Source organism: Protopterus annectens, chromosome 1.part1, assembly GCF_019279795.1.
Source record: "Protopterus annectens isolate FY-2018-M chromosome 1.part1, PAN1.0, whole genome shotgun sequence".
Classification (NCBI taxonomy): domain Eukaryota; kingdom Metazoa; phylum Chordata; order Ceratodontiformes; family Protopteridae; genus Protopterus; species Protopterus annectens.
The window spans coordinates 170,184,016-170,206,726 of NC_056726.1; positions in this window are offsets into that span (position 1 = coordinate 170,184,016).

A 22,711-nucleotide genomic window follows, 5' to 3' on the forward strand; every position below is an offset into this window, starting at 1 on the left:
ATCAGCAACTGAACGCTGGATCTCCCTACACACCACAGCCTGGACCATTCGGAGGGTGACAGGTGGCCCATCTCCGGCCACGCTTTAATGGGGGGGGGCGAGCCCCATCCCCTGCAGCGCTTCCACCTGAAGGTGGCACAGGGCCAATGGAGGAGGAGGTCCCGGGCTGGGCACCGGACCTGCTGGTGCCATCGCCAGCTGAGGTGGGATAGGTGGGTCCGCTGGACCGACCTTCCCATACGTTCTGTGTTTAGGTGAATTTAATGACAATATAGCCAACATCATTCTAAATTAATTGTAACAGCATGCAGTAATATTCCCATTAACCCAATACACCAGAGTTGCAACAGTTGAACAGCAAGTATAACACATGCATATATAGAACGACAGTGGACATTCCAACAGCATGCAGGAATGATTGGTGGCAACAGGCCACCAAGATTGTGGTGTTTGAACAGGGCACATGCATCAAAGTAAATGCAGATATTTATAAACCAATAGGACATATGTCCCAACAAATGTTTTGAGATTACACCTACCCACTGAGGTGTGGAATTGCATTGTTTATGCACATACAGTAGGGTGTAAAAAGATACCTCCATTAACAACTTATATGAACTTATAGTTTACACTACATTCCTGTTGACTGCAGGTATATATCCTCTACATGTATTATTACACTAGGCAATGTCCATTACATTGTGGGATGTGTTTTGCTAGTTCCTTATGTACCTCACCTGTATCTAATATACAAACTGTCCAGGATGCAGATGTTACTGCTACGTATTTATATATTTTATTTATATTCATATGTCTACATATCTGGATGTGTTCAGGTGACATTATCATTTATATTTTAACAGGCCCCTACATTTCTAGCAGCACACTGACATTTCTGGTGAACACAATAACAAGCTACTTATGTGCCAGATTTACCTATACATGCCAGCCTTGAAACTACAGTTGAGGACTGTATATATGCTTAAGAGATACTGGCACACCCTTCATCCTCTTTCTATGGGTCTACCCAAGTGTGGGTTGACAGCGCTCAATACAACACTACTATTTCTACACTGTAAGAGTACATCAACATTTCAAAGAAAGTGACACGGACACACTACAGGAGTTATACCTTTATTAATTACATTACACACTTTTCTAGTGGCTCTCTCATTTATTTGTTATTACAGTGCATGCAGACATCTTATTCAAGATGTATTATACCTTCATTTATGGTTTACAACACTCTTTTTCAGGCTCTCTCACTTATTTTACATAACAGTACATGCAGAGAGGTTATTCAAGCCTTATTATACCTTTATTATTGGGCTAAGACACTTTTAGTCAGGCTCTCTCACTTATTTTATATAACAGTACATGCAGAAAAATTACTAAACTGCCTGGTGGCGCAGCCTTAGCAGCTTATCTGCATAGGCTTGCTGATTCGCAGCATGGACACCTGCAGCTGTGAAGTAAATGAAGTGATATTGAGACATATACCTATCCATACTATCGACTACACTAGCAATTTTTACATACTTCAGTCCATGGCTACCTACACAGTAGTGGGGCATTTTGCATCCCACGGGCCTCCTGTATCCATTGGTTCAGTTGGTCCTGCTTGTGCCTCTTCAGGTCTGCATGGTGATGTCTAACCTGCTCACCAGTCCGAGGGACGCCTGTGGGACTGGTGAGTTCATGTGTGAGACGGTTCCAGGCCTCCGCTTTGTATTCCATGCCCTGGAACTGGCCCTGCAGGAGTCTAGCATCATGATGATGGACAAGGAGCCAAACCATCACTTTTGACTCCTCAATGCCCCACCGTTGCGCTTGGAAGCGAGAGCCCTCTCCGACATTAGCCATTGCTGCCTGCAGATGGGAGCTACAACCAGTTATGGCGAGTATTCCCACCTATGGAGCTTAAATATGCCTCATTTCCCGCACTTATTTGTGACTGGCCAGATTTGAAAGTTCTCAGCTGAGTACACACCTGCTTAGCACTGGGTAAACTTTGATTCATATGTATATGTGTGTTGACAGTCCATGAACATCAAATGCTGTCATGGCTTAGTGGATCAGTACTGTCATTATGGTGCACACTATCCCGGGTTTGAGACCTGTCATTGCTTTTTTATTTTACTACTGGCCTGACCGGTAGGGGGTGTGGCTGTTTAGCTGACTTTGCTCAACTTTGCCCAACATTGCTCTACGTTTACCGATGTTGCTCTAGTTAGTGCGGTGTGCAGCTTCCCGCAAATATGTTTGGTTTGCGCTAGTTGGCACGATGCACAGCTCTGCGCAAAGCTATTGTGCTAGTTAAACCAATGCTTAGCTATGGGCAATTATTCTTAAATGTGCTTAATACTGGTAAACGTTGCTTAAGATAGGTTACTTATGCATTCATTAGTATGCATGTCCATTTCACCTTCTTATATATATTTAGAATATCGTTCACTACTACATAGGCCATTTTGATGCATTTTAATAAAATTTAAAAGGTAAATGTCAGGAATTATTTTTATGCACGGCTTTCCTACAGAAAATGGAAAGGGGAGTGGTGGGACTTGAACTGGGAATGCCTCCTCTTTGTGCGAAGGCTCTACCACTACACTATTGCTATTTGGCTTAATTTGCATATAAGTGGTTTATTATCCTCTTCGATGTCTAAACTGCTAACTGTAGCTAAGCAATGGGCACACCCGCGTACACACATGCAAATACGGGCAGCTATATCGTGAATAATAAAAAAAAATTGTTTTACATTTTATTTCATTTGTACAGGGCTTTTGAATGTGGGGGAGTGTAGTGTTGTGGGTATACACATTTGAGCGGACTCGCTCATATCTGCTGACATTTGCAGATTTAGGCACTTGCAGGGGTGTGGATATTTGGACTGCTCGGCAGTCTGACATGCCCCCTGCACTCCTACATGCTCCGTGTTAGCCTGGGAGTTGAGTCAGCGCGCCCTCATGCATATGCATGATGCGCTGATGTCATACTCTTAGATGGCAGTCTCCGAGTAGGACTTCGTTCGTCTTACATGGCGGATTACTGAATCCCCCCTATATGAAGCATGTATTTTAGTTGCATGATGTACTGAACTGAGAGAAGATATTTTATATTAGAAAGGGAGAGAAAAACACGTATGAAAATAATTTCAGATAAAAAATATTCATATATAAAAAGATTTGATTTATAAACAAGGGTATATAGTTAAGGGTACAAAAGAAGTTACACCATTGCCGGCTAAAGATCTGTAAGTAAGGGGGGATTTGTAGTAGCACTGAAAGAAGGGAATAGATATATGATAAAGTCAACAAATGGAAAACAATTGCTCTAAACAGTCCAGCCAACACAAATACAAAGGAGCAATTGAAAAACAAAGCTCGAATCCTTGGTAATACGTAATACACTTTATTCCACAGAGACTCCTATTCCTTCGAACACATTAACGCTGTACAGAAATATATCCTGCGTTTTCGTTTTAAGTGACTTCCTCAGATGAAGAAAACTGAATGCATACCATGCATGATCAATCCTGTCTCTGTCTCACTGGGAAGTTTCCATATTCTTAAGCCTTTCTATACTTGGTTTAGTTTCAATTAACGTTTTAAGTAAAGATTGTCTTTATTTTTATTTACTTAAACTCAATCTTTACTTAAAACGTTCATTGAAACTAAACCAAGTGTAGAAAGGCTTAAGAATATGGAAATTTCCCAGTGAGACAGAGACAGGATTGATCATGCATGGTATGCATTCAGTTTTCTTCATCTGAGAAAGTCACTTGAAATGAAAACGCAGGATATATTTCTGTACAGCGTTAATGTGTTCGAAGGAATAGGAGTCTCTGTGGAATAAAGTGTATTACGTATTACCAAGGATTCGAGCTTTCTTTTTCAACAGATATATGATACCAAATAGGGTGTTTTGGAAGAGTGCAGCTATATTTTTGGAAAAGTTGTAGTGGAATGACCTTTATTTCTGAGTAATCTGTTTTACCAGTTAAGAAGCTGCAGGTGAATGCTAGTAAGCAAAATAGTATATATATCTATAACAGAAATTAAGGAGGTACACATCTGTTGAGATTCATGAATTTAAGTATAATTTTTAAGCATACGGCAGACAAGTTTATTTAGGGAAGTTTTATAGGAAGTGTGGCAAAAATAATTATTATCAGTTTTTTATATAATAGGTTCATAGGTTCATACTAGGCTATCTGCCCTGGGGCAATTACAAGCCTAGCCCAATTTTGTTTGGCTTACGCCACCCCTTGATTTGAGTATACTGTGCCCTTTTTAAGGTTTAGTTTACTGTGCCTCTGTCTAATAGTGACACGGAAGTAATCCCCGGGACAAACCTACGATCCCCATCCACTCATCAGGATTCTTCTTGAAGAGATTCAGTGAAGAAGTGCTATTATTTGGAAAAGGATAATAAAATGTTTGAAAAACTGGCATCTTTTTTTCATTGTTTAAGACAACTTATAAAATGTTGCCTAAAATTCTATGGTTGAAATAGTCAGGATATATGAAGGAAATTATGGAAAAAAGATGTTGTGGTAAAAAAGGGAAATACTACAGAGACTATTAAGGGAGGTAGTATTTGAAATTGATGTGAAAAAGTTTTGCAAAATTGATGGTTGGGGCTGTTTCAAGGTATTTGATAATGTCATTTGTACTCAGACATTAAGGTTATTAGAGTTATATGGGTTTTGGTAATGATTCTGAGGGTTTTTGAGGTCATCTTATGAGTGTACAGGTGTAACTCTCAACTGCTGTTATTTAGGTTCATTTCAGCCTCAGATTTATCTTTGTTCTTAATAGATTTGTTGATTTTCTTCATAAAACAGTCCTTTTTGGGATATATACATTATTAAATAACTGAAATAAGCCAATACAAGGATTCCTTGTCATTAACTATATGAAGTCCCGTAGCTGAAGGCCATATATTAAATATTAAAATGTTCTTTTTTGGCCCTCTGCTATAATATTCAAATTTCCAGTGCTATGATTTTTAAATGTTCAGAGGTTAATTTATGTGTAAAAGGTGGAGGCCAACTGTCAGTGGATACTTAGGAAAGTTATAAAAAATAGGCTGTAATAAGGATATGCATTAAGTTTATTTTTAATTCAATAATGAGTGCAGTCATACCGAAGCTGAAACTGTTAACTGTATGGTGTGAATGGGAAACTGAGTATAGATGTAGCTTACCCATTGTGGCAACCTAAGCAGATAATATGATATTGTTTTTGCTAAGATACATGACTGGGGTACAGAAGGGTCATTAAAAAGGGTTGGGTTACATTTGAATACAGAATAAGTAAGAGCTTTGGAAGTGTGGTGAGAAGGGAGCATGCCAACAAACTGAGCACTTGCTCAGCAAATGCCAGTAGTGTAAAGTCAGTTCACTGAAACAGTGCTTGTATTACTATAGTCATTCCTTTTTCCCCCACTGTTGTGCATATCTTTGAATTGGTATACATAAGTGTGGGTGTATAGGAGATGCCCCCCCCCCCCCCAGAGAGGTAGAGGTGGTTGCTCCTGGGAAAAAAGCATTATGCTGATGTTCATTAAAAGTGGTTTCAGTGACTTGATTTCAGAGTAGCAACATTTAGGGAACAGTTGTCAAACTCTCAACATGACTATAGTGAGAACAAATTGAACTCACTTTAATTAGAAAGGTATTAAATTGTAGGAGTGCAGTTTTGAAAATTTGATATTATTATGAAGAATGGAAAATAATTCTAATTGATTTAAACATATCAAAATGAGGAAGACGTATATGTTATCAGTCATGAAGAAGGTGTACCTCTAAAGATCAGCATTATTCATGAAAATATATTATCTGGTAATGGCTTATCACTTCCATGAAGTTTCAGAAGTGGAACGGATGGGATTTTTCTTTTTTGCTGCCTAGAAAAGTGGGATAAATTCCCACTGGGGCATTACATGCAGGTTTGAATGAAGAGAGGTGGCTAAGAATATCTTTATTTTTTTAAATCTCTTCTTTTGAAGAAAATAATTAAGTGAAAGAAGCCAGAGATCTAGGGATGACGTGAATATACTTTGGATGAGACAGTACATTAGTTGGTGGATATACATACTAGGAAAAGATAACAAGAAAAACAGACACATATGAATAAGTTTAGGGAGGACATATAAAACCGAAAAAGTTATGATAATAAGGTACAGTACTATATGCAGCATCATGGGGAACTTTAAGCAGAAATATTAGAGTTGTCACTTGTAAGAAATTTCCCGACAGTCAGTAGATTAGGATCTCTATCAGGAAATACAGTTTTGGTAAATACTTATTAGGTATTTTGTGTCATTCTGAATGCCATCACATTTAATTTTAGAACCACAAAAAGTTTGTTGCGGTGCCCAAAACCGACAATCTTCAGATAAATGCCAGTGGAAACATTCGAGCAAATATTAATTTTAATAAAGTTGAGTGCTCCTGTTCCACATTGGAAACTTCATGAGTGTTTTGATGAAGTGTCTAATGTGGAACAAAAGTGCTCAACGTTATTTGTTTGACTGTTTCCACTGGAATTTATCTGAAGACTGTCAGTTTTGGGCACTGCAGCAAGCTTTTTGTGGTGCAAAGTTTGTACTACTGCTTGTGCTGGGTTTTTGATTTTGAACTTTAATTTTAGCGTAGGTAATGTCTGTGGGTCAGTCATCAATTTAGGGTAATTGCTCTTTTCTTGTGGATGAAATTCATTTTTTGAAAATGTACCACAATTTGTGTTTCTGCTGTAAGTTAAAATAGGATAGATGATTCTGAAAATTAATTCAGTTTCTTCTTTGAATGTTTTCAGTGAATTAAAAAGTTCTGAAAACGAGGGGCGTGGCCAAGGATGAACACAGGATAGCAGCAGATTTCTTCAGCTCCACCAATTTCATTACACTGACAGGAATTAATTACTTAAAAAATTAATTTTTGAAGTAATTTTCTTTCTAAATATGTTTGTTTTATATAGTTCTTGAACTATATCTAAAAAAGAAAGGAAATCTTAACAATATTCCTGTCAGAAATCACTTTGGAAATTTTCCTGTCAGTTTATCAGTCTGAAATGAGTTCCAGTAAGACAAATTCTCAAGACTCCAGCATCAAGAAAGAACTTCAGTCTCTGATAATTATAATCCAACAACTTACTGCTAAGATGGATAAAATGGATACTAAAATAGACACCTTCATAGAAAAAACTACAAAACAAATAGACTTGTTACATATAGACCTGCAACAACAGAAGATCCAGATGACAGGCATAGAAGAAGCTGTGAATGACATGGAAAATAGAATACAAGAAGAGGAAATCAACATTGAGTTTCTGCTGAAACAAAATACACATTTACAAACAAAGCTGGATGACCTGGAAAATAGATCTAGGCGCAATAACATTAGGATTTTTGGACTGCCAGAAAATATTGAAGGTAACAATATTACTTCTTTTTAACAACATGGCTCCCTAAAACTTTAGACTTACCAGAAGCATTCTCTTTTGGTATCGAAAGAGCACATAGATCTATAGCTAATACTAACTCTAACAAAAACTATCCTAGATCAGTTATAGTTAGATTTCTATCATCTTTTGATAAAGAGATGGTTCTTAAATCTGCTTGGGCTAAAGCTCCTGTTAAGATTAATGAGACAACTGTGCATTTTGACAATGACTATTCTTGCATGGTAATAGCTAAAAGAAAAGTTTTTCTGCCACTAATAAGGGAGCTTAAAAAAGCAAAGTTTAAAACATACCTTCTGTTTCCTGCCAAGCTTAAAATCTTCCTTCCTGATGGTCCTAAAATTTTCAATGACTTAGACTCTGCTTTACTGTTTATCAAAAAAAATAAGATTTTGGATAAAATAGAAGAAATGGAATGGGCTAGTCCTTCATTAAAGAGACTGGCAACTGAAACTTCGTGGAAGACTTCAGAGAAGAAGAAGAGACTAAAAAACAAATGATTTGTTCTAGGTTTTTTTTTTTCTCTCATCATTATATTTCATTATTAATCTTTTCAAATATAGTTCCTGCATTTCCAAGAAGCAACAAATATTTTGAAAATAGATTTAATCAAAGTTATTCTCTGTGTGCAAATAAATGTTTTGTTTCATAACTAGTCAAAATATCTGGAGATTTAATGGCAAGTTGTGATTCAACTTGTTTCTCTTTCTGAAAAGGAGAAATAAGGTCAGTAATTTGATACATTTTTTTTCTTTATCTTTTTTTTTTCTTCCCCTTTTCTTCTTTTCTTTGTTTAAACAATGACATTCTATTTAGATTATGTAGTGGGTGAAGGGTGGGGGAAGGCAGGGAGAGAAGAGTAATGAAAATATGATTAACAGAATAATAACATATTTATTCCTTGTAAAAAGTTTATATGTTCTTCAAATGCTATTCCTAATTATACTTTCTTGATTACACGGCTTATGCTTGTTTGTAAATAATCTGTCATGCTTTAACTAATAATAATTATAACTAAATAATAGTAAATAATATGTTTTATTTTTAACTCTATTAATATAAACAGTAAGTAATATTCCATTGTATATACTTCTTATAGCTTTCTCTTACATTTTTTTTTATTTCTGCCTTACACCCTGTTACTTTCTACTCTCTTTTTCTTTTCTTTATTAATATATAGAAATGCTTTTGATCATATAGACACAGTAAATAATAAGATTTGCATAAAAATTGAGTTGGGACAAAAATATTGAGTTTTATTACTTATTAATAATTTTGGGCTTAATTTCACTTACATAGAGGCTGTAATAATCTGTAAAATACATTGTGAAGGTTTTGTCATGTTTAGATGCATTTACACTGCTAAATGAATGTTTGTCACTAAGTTTCCCGCCAAAATGTTAAGAGAGACAATCTGGGATGTGGGCTGTCTCATGCACAGTGTCCATGAGCTACTTCAAAAGCTTCAACTCTCAGAATTCTCACAGAGAAGCTGAAAGCAGCTAGTCTCACCTTTGACCTAGATATCACACTGACACATCACAGATTCAGCAATGACACTCTACCAGGAAATAGAAATGATACAAATGCAACTATGTGAAGGAAAATGAACTCTTTAACATCTAAATGTGAGTTATTTTATATAATTACTTAAATATCTATATTATAATTCATAAAATATGTCAGTTATAATGAGTTTAAATGATACAGTTTCTTGTAGTAAGTAAATGTCTTATTTTAGAAGGCATAGAAAATGAAACATTTATTCAAGTGTTTTTGAAAATCTACTTAACAGCAGCTTAATAATCTGTGTTAAAAACTTATGTTCCAAACATATACATTACTATAACTCATTTAATTCATCTGATTGACAAGCATAAATAATTTTATAACTCTATACTGGAAGAAATTGTCATGTGATATATTTTAAAGCAGTAGTATAGCATGGTTGTAAAATCTGGTTACTAAAATGTGTTTGCTGTGCATTATTTTGTATAAAGCAGACAGATTTATTGTAGGGACAGCAAGTAAGATAGTGCTCAGTAAGGACATAACTCAGTGAGATCAGATATATATATATATATGTGTGTGTGTGTGTGTGTGTGTGTGTGTGTGTCTGTGTGTGTGTGTGTGTGTGTGTGTGTGTGTGTGTGTGTGTGTGTGTGTGTGTGTGTGTATGTATGTATATATATATATATATATATATATATATATATATATATGTATATGTGTGTGTGTATGTATGTATATATATATATATATATATATATATATATATATATATATATATATATATATGTGTGTGTGTGTGTGTGTGTGTGTGTGTGTGTGTATGTGTATATATATATATATATGTATATATATATATATATGTGTGTGTGTGTGTGTGTGTGTGTACATATGTATATAAGTGTTTCTGAGAATATGCATAACTATGCAGTATGATTTATAACAATTTCTATGAATACAATACTTTATTCTATTGACAATAATGAGTTTGAGTAAATGCTCATATACAAGCAATTCAAGTTTTTTTTGGAAGCTGTTAATTGCATTTACATGACAGAAAATAGATGCATCTTAATATATGTAATGTCTGAATCATATTAGCCAAAGTTTTTGATTTAAATGAATGTTAGAACTTATTTTTCTCTCCTCTTGATTTCTAACATCAAGATTATTTGAATGCTATTTGAATACAAGTGTTTTATATTACATGGATGTATATAGTAGTATGAACAGTTTTTTAAAAAAAAAAAAAAGGTTTATTTTAGTTTATATGATGCTGTTTTACCAAATGTGTAGTCTTGTCTTGCTAGATAATTGAATTGAAAACTGTTAACCTCAGTTAAATATAACTAGTATTAAATTGATAAGGTGGTAGCTGAGGTACTGCTGCTTAGGGTAGGGGGTTAACTTGAGTGGTAAATACTACTCTAAGTTGGAGTTTATAACTCCAGGCTGGATGCAAGGTTTAATCCTTACATTATTTTCACTTGTTCATTGTTATTTGTATATAGTTTTGACATCCACAATATATTTTGTACATTCATTGTCACTACAAACAAAATTGAATCCTATACGAAATCCCATAAGAGATTCAATAAATACAGCTATATTTAAAGGTACACCTAAAGGAGGAGATGTAACATTACTTATCTTGTTATTTGTTATTTTGATCATAAGATTCTTAAGTTTTAAAAATGCCAAATGACATCTTTAAAAGGAATTTCTTTAAACATTAATGGATTGAATAATCCATGTAAAAGGGCAAGCCTAATAAGATACATTCATTTACATAAGGCCAACTTAGTCTTCCTGCAAGAAACCCATCTTTTGAAAAAAGATATTGATAAACTAGCCACAAACAAATATACAGTATTGGTTAGTTCAGAGCACACTCAGAAAAAAGAGGAGTGGCTATTTTATGGAATAAAAGTATGCCCATTCCTAAAACCATTAAGTCTTATCAGGATGACAAAGGAATGTTTTGTATGGTTACAATACAAATTAATGGGAAGACTTACACTTTAATTAATGTATATTGGATACCTGGAATTGGTACTAATACAGTGAAACATCATCTTGATAAGATCATATCATTCTCTATAGGAGATATTATTTTAGCTGGTGACTTTAATTGTATACTACATGAAAGTGATACTACCACTATAGGGAAAAGAAGAATTACATCTAATGCAAAACATTTAAATGATTTTGCTAATTCTTATCATTTGAATGATATTAATAATCAGATAGATTCAAAGTCATTACCATACACCTTTTTTCTAACAGATACAAAACTTATTCAAAAATAGATAGGGTCTTTATTTCTAACCAGATGGTAACAGATTTAATTAATTCCAAAATCATTTCATGTCCTATATCTGATCATAATTCAATTGTTTTTGAATTCATGATAAAAATACTCATAATGTTCAGATCAAAAGGATACCAGCATACTTAACTCAACTAAAAGACTATAAAGAATATATACTTTCAGAAGTAAAACATTTTTAGACATAAATAATACTCCTGAAGTCTCCATTGTTTATGTTTGGGATGCCTTAAAATCATATCTATATGGACAAAGTATCAGATGGTATAATAATAAAAGGAAATCTTGGGATAAGGAATTGTTAGATATTCAAAGTAAATTAGACTCTTATAAACATGATAATAAAGAAAATATTATGGACAAGAAAGTTATTGAAGAAATAAACAAACTAAATGAGAAATACAAAGAAATTTTAACTCATAAAGTTAAAATAACTTTAGAGAAATACAAGTTTTTGTCTTATTCAATAAGCCCCAAATACTTACATAGACTTAAAAATAAAACAAAAAGGTTGAATAAACAAAACCACATCAAAGAAATCTTTTCTCTAAGGAAAAGAAGAATGTTTCTAGTATACCAGAAATACTAGATGAATTTAGAAATCACTTTCACAAAATTAACCATAATAACATTAACATGGAACCTAAAGATAAAATAAAGGAGTTTATAACCACAAACATGAATAAAAAGCTTAATAAACAACAGATTAAACTATTGGACAAGAGTATTTCATATACAGAAGTTATTACACAAATAAATAAGCTTAAATCAAACAAAGCACCGGGTAATGATGGTATTATACCAGAGATATATAAAATCCTTTCTAAAAGTACATATTCATTAATACATAAGGTTTTTATTCTGGCCCAAACTGAGTTAATAACCCCCCCATCTTGGCAATATACATTTATTTCGCCAATTTTAAAACCTAATAAAGATCCAACTAGATGTACTTCATATCGGCCCATCTCATTACTTAATGTTGATTATAAAATGTTTATGAGTATATTTGCTGATAGATTGAAGACAATCATTCCCGGCATTATACATATAGATCAGACAGGCTTCATTGTAAATAGAAATACTTTTGATAATATAAGAAGAACTTTAACATTAATAGATTTTGCAAATAGGAAAAAGAAAGATTTAACACTTATTAGTCTTGATATAAGTTCAGCATTTGATTCAGTAAGTTGGGACTATCTGTTTACCTTAATGAAGTGCACAAACTTCTCAGATGCATTTGTAAATCTAATTGAGCATTTATACAAAGGAACATTGGCTTATATTAAGCTAGGAACATATGTTTCACAAAAAAATACCCATTCTTAAAGGTACAAAACAAGGATGTCCACTTTCTCCACTATTATTCACTTTAGTAATGGAGCCTTGGGCTAATTTGATCAGAAACAGTACTGACATAGAGGGTTTTGAAATAGATGAAAATACAACATCCAAAATTCAACTTTTTGCAGATGATGTTCTAATTACATCAGCAGGATCTAATTCTTCTATGCAGTCTCTATTTGATAAAATGATAAATTTTAAAAGTATTTTTGGTTTAATATTCAATGAAGAAAAAGCTAAAATACTACCTATATATACACGAAAAAATATTCTCATTAGTGATTTTACTAAATATGTACCCAATTCAGGTCAGATAACTTATTTAGGTATAATACTATCTAAAGATATTAAATCTATTATATATAATAATTATAATACCTGTTTTCTTAATATACAAAATCTTTCTAATACCTGGAATAATATGTTTTTTACTATGGAGGAGAGACTTACAATTATTAAAATGATAATATTCCCCAAGATTTTATACTTAATGCAATCAATAATACTTCCACCTACAAAAATAATTATCAAGAAACTGAATACACTAATGTTAAATTTCCTATGGGCACGTAATAGACCTAGGATTGCATTAAAGAAACATACTAATAGCTGGTCTCAAGGGGGTATTTCTTTTCCAGACTTTAATCTATATACTATCTCTTCTATTGTAAAAGTTATTACTTTATTAATAGATCAGTCATATGTCACAAAATGGAAAGATTATTAGGAGCTAATTAGTATGCACTACATGACAATCTCCTTAACACATAAAAATATGATTGTAAATAACTCCATGTTATGGTTACTAAAGGAATTTTGTACTTCACCTATTACACCTAAACATATGGTTTGTTACCCATTAAATATTATTATTAGTTATCGTAACTTTATATTCATGCACCCTAAGTATAGGGAATGGAATTTTATTGTATTCCCTATAATGTATACTCAGGGTATGCTTTTGTCATCTACTTCTGAAGGAACTCATTTAACCATAGATAATGATCTAAAGTACTGGTATCAGTTGATATCTGATAATAAAGTTAGAAATCTAGATTTCTTAAAACAAGAATTTGATCTAAGAGAAACTTGCTGGTTAGAGGTTCAGACCTTTAGACAACATCTCATTAATAAAATAGATCTAATGCCTATAACAGTTAAAGAATCTATTCCAACACTGATTGATTACTTGATATTAAATTTACAACATAAAGTTTCTGATAAAGGTAAACTTTCATACATACATAAAATTATCAGACAAGAAACATTTTACAGTGCAGATTCATACTGGAATTATTTCACTTCTATTAATGGGGACCCACCAAATCAACAAGATAAACAATATATATTGGAATCTGCTTATAGAACTACGCCTTCCATTGTCTGGAGACTTTATACATGGAAATTTTACATAGATCTTTTATACACCTTTGATGATGAATAAAATAAATAATAAAGATAATTTATGTAAGAGATGTAATGTAGAAATTAATGCTGACTGGGCTCATATGTTTTATGACTGTATAAAATTGAAAGAATACTGGAAGTCAATTAATGAATTTTGCAGGCTCTTTTACAGATAATTTCATTATTTCTAAATCTCTTATATTATTTAACACACCTGTACCTCAAAGTGTTAAAAAGGTTAAGCTTCCCTTGTTATGGTCTATTCTAGCAGTGGCTAGGAAAATAATAACTAGAAATTGGATTTCAGATACACCTCCTTCGTTCAATGAATTTAAAAATGTTATGAATATAGTGTGCCATATGGAAATAAACACAATTAGGACAAGAACAAATAGAAAAACATCTTATTATATTGTATGGGATAATTTACAAAATTTGTTAAAAAAATATTAATTTCAATAGCATGGTATTTTAGTTTAATTGATCTGATTGTAGTGGATGTCTTTGTAAATACTTTAGTTGTTTTGTTGAATATTATAATAATACCTATTTTTAATTACTTGTATAAAATTGTTATGATATTTCTCTTATATGTTAAAACAATAAACCTGTTTTGAAAAAAAAAAAAAGTTCTGAAAACTATAACATAGTTTCAAATAGATATGACAAAGCAACTACATAAGAGATCAGCATACTAAACAGTGAGTGCGTGTAACGTAAAAACTGGAAATATTCAAAATAAATGTCACATATAATAGGAGTAACAGCTTTCTATCACAATGGCTACTTTCTCTATCTTATCAGGGAATATAAATTGTCTTAAAAGTATAGACAAAAATCAAAGAGTAATACTTACATGAAGAAATATGTGCAAATAGCAACAATGCAGGTGATACATTTGGATAGACATGATTTGACAGAGAAAGACTCAGGATGGACTTTCAGCAGAATATCAAGGACATAGAAAAAGGGCATAATAATACTTATTGATAGGATCCAAAATTGATACAAGATAAAAATGAAGACAATAATGTCAGTAAGGGGCTACTAGCTTGTTTGGGAGAAGAATTATGCTAGCATGTATTTATATTCCATTCAAAACTGCTATTATGGAGCATTATTTCTCCCCAAACTATCAGCTTTTGATTGGAAATTTTTTTGTGGGTGGGGACTGGAACTTGGCTTGTAATAGTGAGGATGTATCATGAGGACCTAGAAGGGAAAATATAACAAGAAAGGGTAGATTTCTGATGAGCTATATGAGCATATTTGGTATGTTGTTATTGTTCTTTCGGCTTTTCCCGGTTAGGGGTCACCACAGCGGAACTCCGGTCTGCTAATGATTGGCAGTAGATTTTCACAAACACCAAGGTGCCAGCTCGACGTCCAACTTTCAACAAAGGCACGCCCATTTACGCATGTCTTTCGAACGCCCATCCACCCGCGGGGAGGACATGCAGACTCCACACAGAAGGCACTCCCCGCACTCCAGCCGAGAATCAAACGAGAGAACCTTTTGCTGTGAGGCAACAACTCTACCGCTGCACCAATGCGGATTCATATGAGCATATTTGGTATGGATATGTAAATTCAGTAATAAAAATTTAGACAGAATTTGCATATTATTCTCCAAGGTACAATAACTTGACTAGGCTGGATAGAGTACATTTTTCAAGGTATGTGTATTTAACTGAATGATTTGACACACACATATCCAATAACTATTTCAGATCACCCAGCATTAAAAACTAAGAAAAAGATGCAAGTTAATGAAGCAAATCTGAGACATAGTGGTGCTTTGCCATTTACCTCTTAAAAAGAGAGAAATGTAAGAAATAGTAGAAATGATTTGCCAGTTACTAGGGGAGATAAACATTTCTTTAGAAAGAATAGATATTGAGTAGGATAAATGAAAATGGAGTTTAAAAATATGTTAGAAATAAAAGAGAAAGGGATAGACATATGGAAGAGAAGTAATATGAATTGCATAAATTGGTTGACAAAAGTTAAAATACTGCAGAATAAAGGAAATTTCAAAGAATATGAAAATGAGAAACTGCAGAGTGGTAAAGAAAAAAATAAGTGTATTTGGATAATATGCATGAGTTTAGAAAGATTTTGACAACAACACCAGAGCACAAAAACTTTTTAATATAATGACTTAGGCAACAAAAAATAGAAAAGTCTATCACCAAACTTAAGGAGTCTATGACAAAAAAAAAAAAAAAAAAAAAAACAGATCTTACAGATGTAGTAAAGATATTTAGGAAATTTTGTGAATGTTTATGTGAAAGAGAAGACTGTGGAAACAAAGAAAAAGTACAAAAGAAAATATTAATGGAAGACTTAATTGTGCCAATACTACACAAAGAAGAGGCTCGCCAATCAATAGCTGAGACAGGAAGAAATGCGATAAAAATGATGATGTATCATCAATCAGCAGAGATATCTTTAGGAGCAGATGATACTGCTGTGGCAGTGTGGAAACTGTGAGGGAAGAAAGTTTTTAAGATTTGGAAGTTTTTTCACAGCATTTTAGAAGGCGGAGGAAGTGCCAGCATCTTGGAAATAAAGCTGTGGCAGCTGTATTACCTAAAAGGGGCAAAGACCCTTCAGACCTAGCTTCATATAGACCAATTTCAACTTTATACCATGCTTATGAAGTACTTATGTCTATATTAGCTAAGACAATGGCAAAGGTGTTGCCAGATGTGGCAGATATGGATCAATGTGGCTGTCTGGAGGGTAGGCAGACATTTGAAAACACTGACAGAAAAATGATGATCCAGACAGAAACAGAATGTAAAATGATGCTCCTGTTATTGGTGGGTCTTGATACAGAGAAGGAATTCAATAGAGGCAGCTGGGATTTTATGAATAAGGTAATAGAAGCATTTGTATTCCCCAATAGAATAATTAGGGTTAAATAAGAGGATATATAAAGGGCTAGTGCTAAGAATTAATGTTCGAGAGCTCTTCTCTGACATGCAGTGTTTGAACAAAAGAACCAGACAGGGGTGTCCTCTTTCCTCTTTATTTGCTTTATGTTTAGATACACTGGAAAAGAAAGTAAGAGACTCACAAATGCAGTGATATAACTGTTATGGTACTGTACTCCAGAAAAGTTTGCCTTGTTTGAAGATGACATTATTTTGTATTTGATAAAACCAGAAAAGGACATATTAGTGTTCTGTAGCATTTCAAGACAGCTTTTAAGTCTTTTCTGAATACAAAATTACTGAAGAGAAAACAAGGGCTATAGTAGTAAACTACATACCCAAACAAGAAAAGGGTTCAGCAATACCCATATTTATGGGGGCATAACATGAAGGAGTTAAGTGACTGAATTAAAACAGATTATGTTATGACAACTAATGGTATGTGAGAAGAGAGTAAACAAAAGATGATACAAAAAACTGAGACACTGGAAGCTTTTCGTTATGGATATGAATAGTAATATACAAGCAGTGAAAACGGTTTAGTCCTTTTAATTTTATATACAGGTCATTCATATTTTTTAATCAACCAGAGAAGTTGTGGCTGGTAATTAATGAAGAGTTTAAGGAGTATATTTGGGAAGGGAAGATGATAAGTGGGATAAGTTGATTTTCCCCCATAGAACAAGGTGGTTTAGGATTATCTGACTTGAGGGGATAGTTTAGAACTCTGCAGTTAAGGCTCATATATGTAACACTAGCAGAAGTATACAAATCAAAGTTGAAGGAGATGCTGGTGAAATGGGGGGTGTTTGAGAAATAAGGAAAGAGAAGGATTTTGGATGTGTGCCGTTCAGAATAATAACAACCATACAGAACATTATACTCATAAAGTAGCAAAAAGTATTCTAAAAGCTAAGCTAACATGGGAATGGAGAAAAGAGATTTTACCAAAAGGGATGACTGCAAGTACAGTTACAGAAAATAGGGAAGAGGGAGCAAAATTTTACTGAAGAAAATTAGCAAAGGAACCAAGGTATTGGGAACAAATTACTAGGGATGGAAAGCTAAGAGAATGGTATGAGGCCAAGAAGATATCTAGATTGTTAGATACTACCTTCAATTCCAGGGATTAATAACAGAATAAAGGTGATACAGGTAAGGTGTATGGGACTGCCAAGAGAAAGAACAGCTTGTAATGGAGTTTTTAGTTGAGTCTAGAACAGAAGCAGCTGTTAAAGGATAGATAGTAGGGCATATAAAATATTGCATAACTGTAAGAATCAATCAGAGCAGGTTAGAAAAAACTAGTAAGGGAGACTGGAAAGGCAATTTACCAAGGAACGATGTAAATGCATGCATACGGTTCCCAAGTATGCAACAAAGTCAGGAAAGTTTAGGATGTTTGCCTGGAGGCGTTTACATCTATCATCAGGATTCAGTAAACTCCATGTAGGCTCCATGTAGAGCCTACACAGAGTGTATCCATGTACACAGCCATGATGTACTCTCTGCAAAGCGCAATACATACTAATGATTCACAGCATGCCTAAGTGAGGTTTTGTGGTGCAGTCCAGTAGTGTTGGCTGCAAAACCTCATAGAACATGGATGTTGAATCTATGTACAGAAGAGCACTGACGGTCCACCCCCATACCTCTCAACCTCTTAGAGCAAGAAATCTGTACAGCGCCATTAAATAAAGTGGGGAAAAGGCCAAAAAATAGGGATATAGGGACATATTGCCCTTATAAACTTAGAAAGTTGATAGAATAAAAGGCTATATATTAGCATGCATTTTCTGAAGAATATGAAGTCCAAAACAAAAACACCTGTCATTATTTAGTGACTTCCATCACAAATGATTTAAAAAAAAACACAAATTTTATGAGGAACACAGCAAAATATCAGCCAAAACTCTGGATATTCTGTGAAAATGTGTATAATTGAGAGGTATGTCCACCCCACATAGAAATGAACAGCAATCACTGTTAGATGTGCAAACCATTCCTCTCAATTTGTTAGTGCAAGACATGTGGCCAAAGCCATGAGTAATGTTGTGGAAAAATGTCAGAACTAATTATATTTGTATACTTTGGCTTTTCTCATTTGTTTTTATTTTTGCCATGTTTGTGTGATGCTCCATGTCGTTTGGCTATGCTTACTTCTTTTGTGCAGTGGAACCACCCATGTATCAGACATGACTCAGACATTCAAAAATAGATATCGGATGCTTTCAGTTGCTATTGCTGAGCAACACTGGGCATCGCACAAACCCGGTAAGTGAGGCTGCGCTATGCTCATACCATCAAGTTAACAATGAATACTAAAATATATCACCTCATATAACTAATCCTATGGCATGTGTTGAGTGTTGGAGTGCAGATGGTCATGAGTTCTAATCTACGGTATGCAAACTTTACTTGTACTGTTGTGACATTGCAGCTTATACAAATAAAGTGGTACTCTAATGAAATAAGCATGGAACTGCAGTGGTTGAAAGTTATTTACTGCTACATTTGAAAATAACTGCTCGCTGCCTAGCATCAAGCAAACCAATGCAATTGCTTTAGCATGTTTGAGCGATGGTAAGTGGTGCGCAGCTTTTTCAAATGTATCAAAATGCAGACAGTGTGCACTCACAATAAGCGCAATTGACAGGAAACATGATATTTAAAGCTGAATTGGCGTGAATTGCACATAAGATATTGAGCTTGAGCTTTTGCAGATATATCAGGTGTTGGAGAGGGTGTGAGGTTCAGAGTACAGCGCTGGGGTGTTCAAGAGTCCAAGATCTTCATTTGGCTCCTGCTTAAGGATCATGGGCACTGCCGCAGGCAAGAAAACTATACCCTCTCGCAACACAAATCTGAAGTCTGTCTAATGCGACTGGTATCCCATGCACTGGGGAACAACGTCATCATTGTTTTGATGACCTCCAACAGAGGAAACAGGATACCCTTGATCATTGGATCAGGGAGTGTCAGGCAGGGAGCACCCCAGAGATGTGTACTCATGAATTCCATTTAGTACTCGTAAATATTCAAGCTGAATATGGTAAAAACTGGTATTCATAATGCTTTTTTCTTTTTCCTTCTTTCCACAGCTGCAGAAGAGAAGGCCTCAAATGTGAGGTCCCATGCCAGGCAATTGGCCAGGATGCGAGAAGCATGTGGTATGTAAGCATAATTATATAAGGTACTGTTACTGCAATCTTAACAGTTAAAGATGGATTAGTTGTTATATGGTACAGTTGTATGAACTTGGAAATGCATATCTGAGCTGTAAAATAAAGTATGCATACATTACTCTGTAGCATAGCTCTCAACTGTACTTATTTTTACCGAATATCCAGATTTATGAATCACTGTTTTGGTCTGTTCATTGTAAGATTTATAGTTGTCTGTCAAGTAATTGAAATTGAAGTCAATAAATAATGAGTATCAAAAATGTATGTTAGCACAAATCCTGTTCAACTATCCATGTATGTAAGAGCAATATTTGAAATATGTTCCTAGTTATGGATCACTGCACAGCCATTATTTTATGATCTGTCAAGATATCCTGCTCTATAGAGTGGAGATGTATGGTCTGTAACACAAAGCAACAGTTGCACATTTTCAGATAACAGTGAACATGAATCCATAAAGTGTAAAAGGAAAGAGTGCATGCATTAGGTTGTAGTCCATCAGGAAAAGTACAGTATTACAGTAGTCACTGCATGTGGATTCAAATACCACACCCCAAATATAAAACTCAGCTATTTACAATACTGTTTTAGCTTGTCATCAGTAAAAAATACAGTACTTTTGCATAATCGTCATTATAGCATTTGAAGAGCAGACCTCTATACATGTGGCTTGAATGGCCTGCTGTCAAGTGTTATCACTGTAACTAGAACATGCATATGTGCAATATATGCACCCATGAATGATTGCTGAATGCAATATGATCTGTACTGTAATGTGTATGTGTTAGGAACAGGGTAGTATTCAAAGTAATAAAGAAATTTCCTAGCAGTTGGTATTGTTAAAAGTAAAATATAACAGAATTGAATAAATTATTTGTAGAAAAATGTGTATATTATCTGTGAAGTTACTAATGTTCTCCTTTTTTTCTATCACCCCACCCCTTCTCGCCTCTTTTTTTTATGGATTTCTTATTTTGTATTATTTTATTGTTATTATTATTATATTAGTTATATAATTATATTTCTTATTATTACATTATTTTTATTACTCATGTTTATTATGGATAATTTTATATTGTTTTATTGTTAAATACTTTTTCATTTCTATTTATCATTGTGTTCATAATTATATTTAAAACTTTTTATAATAACTGATCATTGTTTCTTTTATTTTATTATTTTCATTTATTTTGGTTTATGTTTTATTTTATTTTTGTTTCTAATTTTATTCATGTTACTACTACAGCACAGCAGGGTAGGCCAGTTCCCCGTGATTCACTTACACTCACTCCACTGGCTGAAGCACCAAGGCCCAGCACTTCTGGGCTGCCCTACCTGGACCCTCAGGAAGTTTTTCCCCACAGGCTAGGCCTGTGTTTCCCGCTGGGAGCAGAGGCAGAGGGGTGATTTTGTCACCTGAGCTGAACTGTCACGTATGGTGTGTAGGATTGTGAGCCACACTATTGGCACATGGTACACTGAGTAGAGACACTGCTCTCTATCTTCATCCTGAATAACGCAAGGACATGCAGACATCAGACACTGCAGCCACTGGTGCAGTGAGGTGACAGTAATGACAGTCCAGTGGGTGAGGATTCGATTCTCACTGACACCAAACTTGATGTCCATAAGTTCACAATCCCCCCCTCACCCCCACCCTCACCCCCCCCCCCTCATTGTGTCCTTCACCAACCCTGTGATCCCCCCTGATCATGGGAACCGGCTTACCCTGCTGTACTGTAGTAACATAAATAAAATTAAAATTCAATAATGAAATCAAACATAACACAAAAATGGAAAGAAAATTTAAAAAATTAAACATATAAAAATTACTATAAAAATAATATAATTACAAACACAAGGATAAATAAGAAATGAAAATGTATTTAACAATGAAACAATAGAAAATTATACGTAATAAAGAAAACATAAGAAGTAATAAAAATAATTATGATAATAAAAATATGATTATATAAATAACATAATAACAATACAAATAATAAAATACAAGAAATACATAAAAAATGACAGAAGGGGTGGGGTGAGAGAAAAAAGAGAACATTAGTAACTGCACAGATAATATACAAAGCTTTCTACAAATAATGCATTTTATTCTGTTACATTTTACTTTTAACACTACCAAATGCCAAGAAATTTCTTTATTAGTTTGAAAACTACCCTGTTGCTAACACATACACACTACAGTACAGATCATATTGCATTCAGCAATCATTCATGGGTGCATATATTGCACATATGCATATTCCATGTACACTGATTACACTTGACAGCAGGCCATCCAAGCCACAGGTATAGAGGTCTGAACTTAAAATGCTATCACAATGAATATGTAACACTACTGTATTTGTATTGATGACCACCTAAAACAGTATTGTAAACAGATGAGTTTAAATTTGGGGAGTGTGGCATTTAAACCCATGAGAATGACTAATGTGTGTAGTAATTCAGAAGTGACTACTGTAATACCATACTTTTCCTTTGGAGTACAGCATAATTCAAGTACTA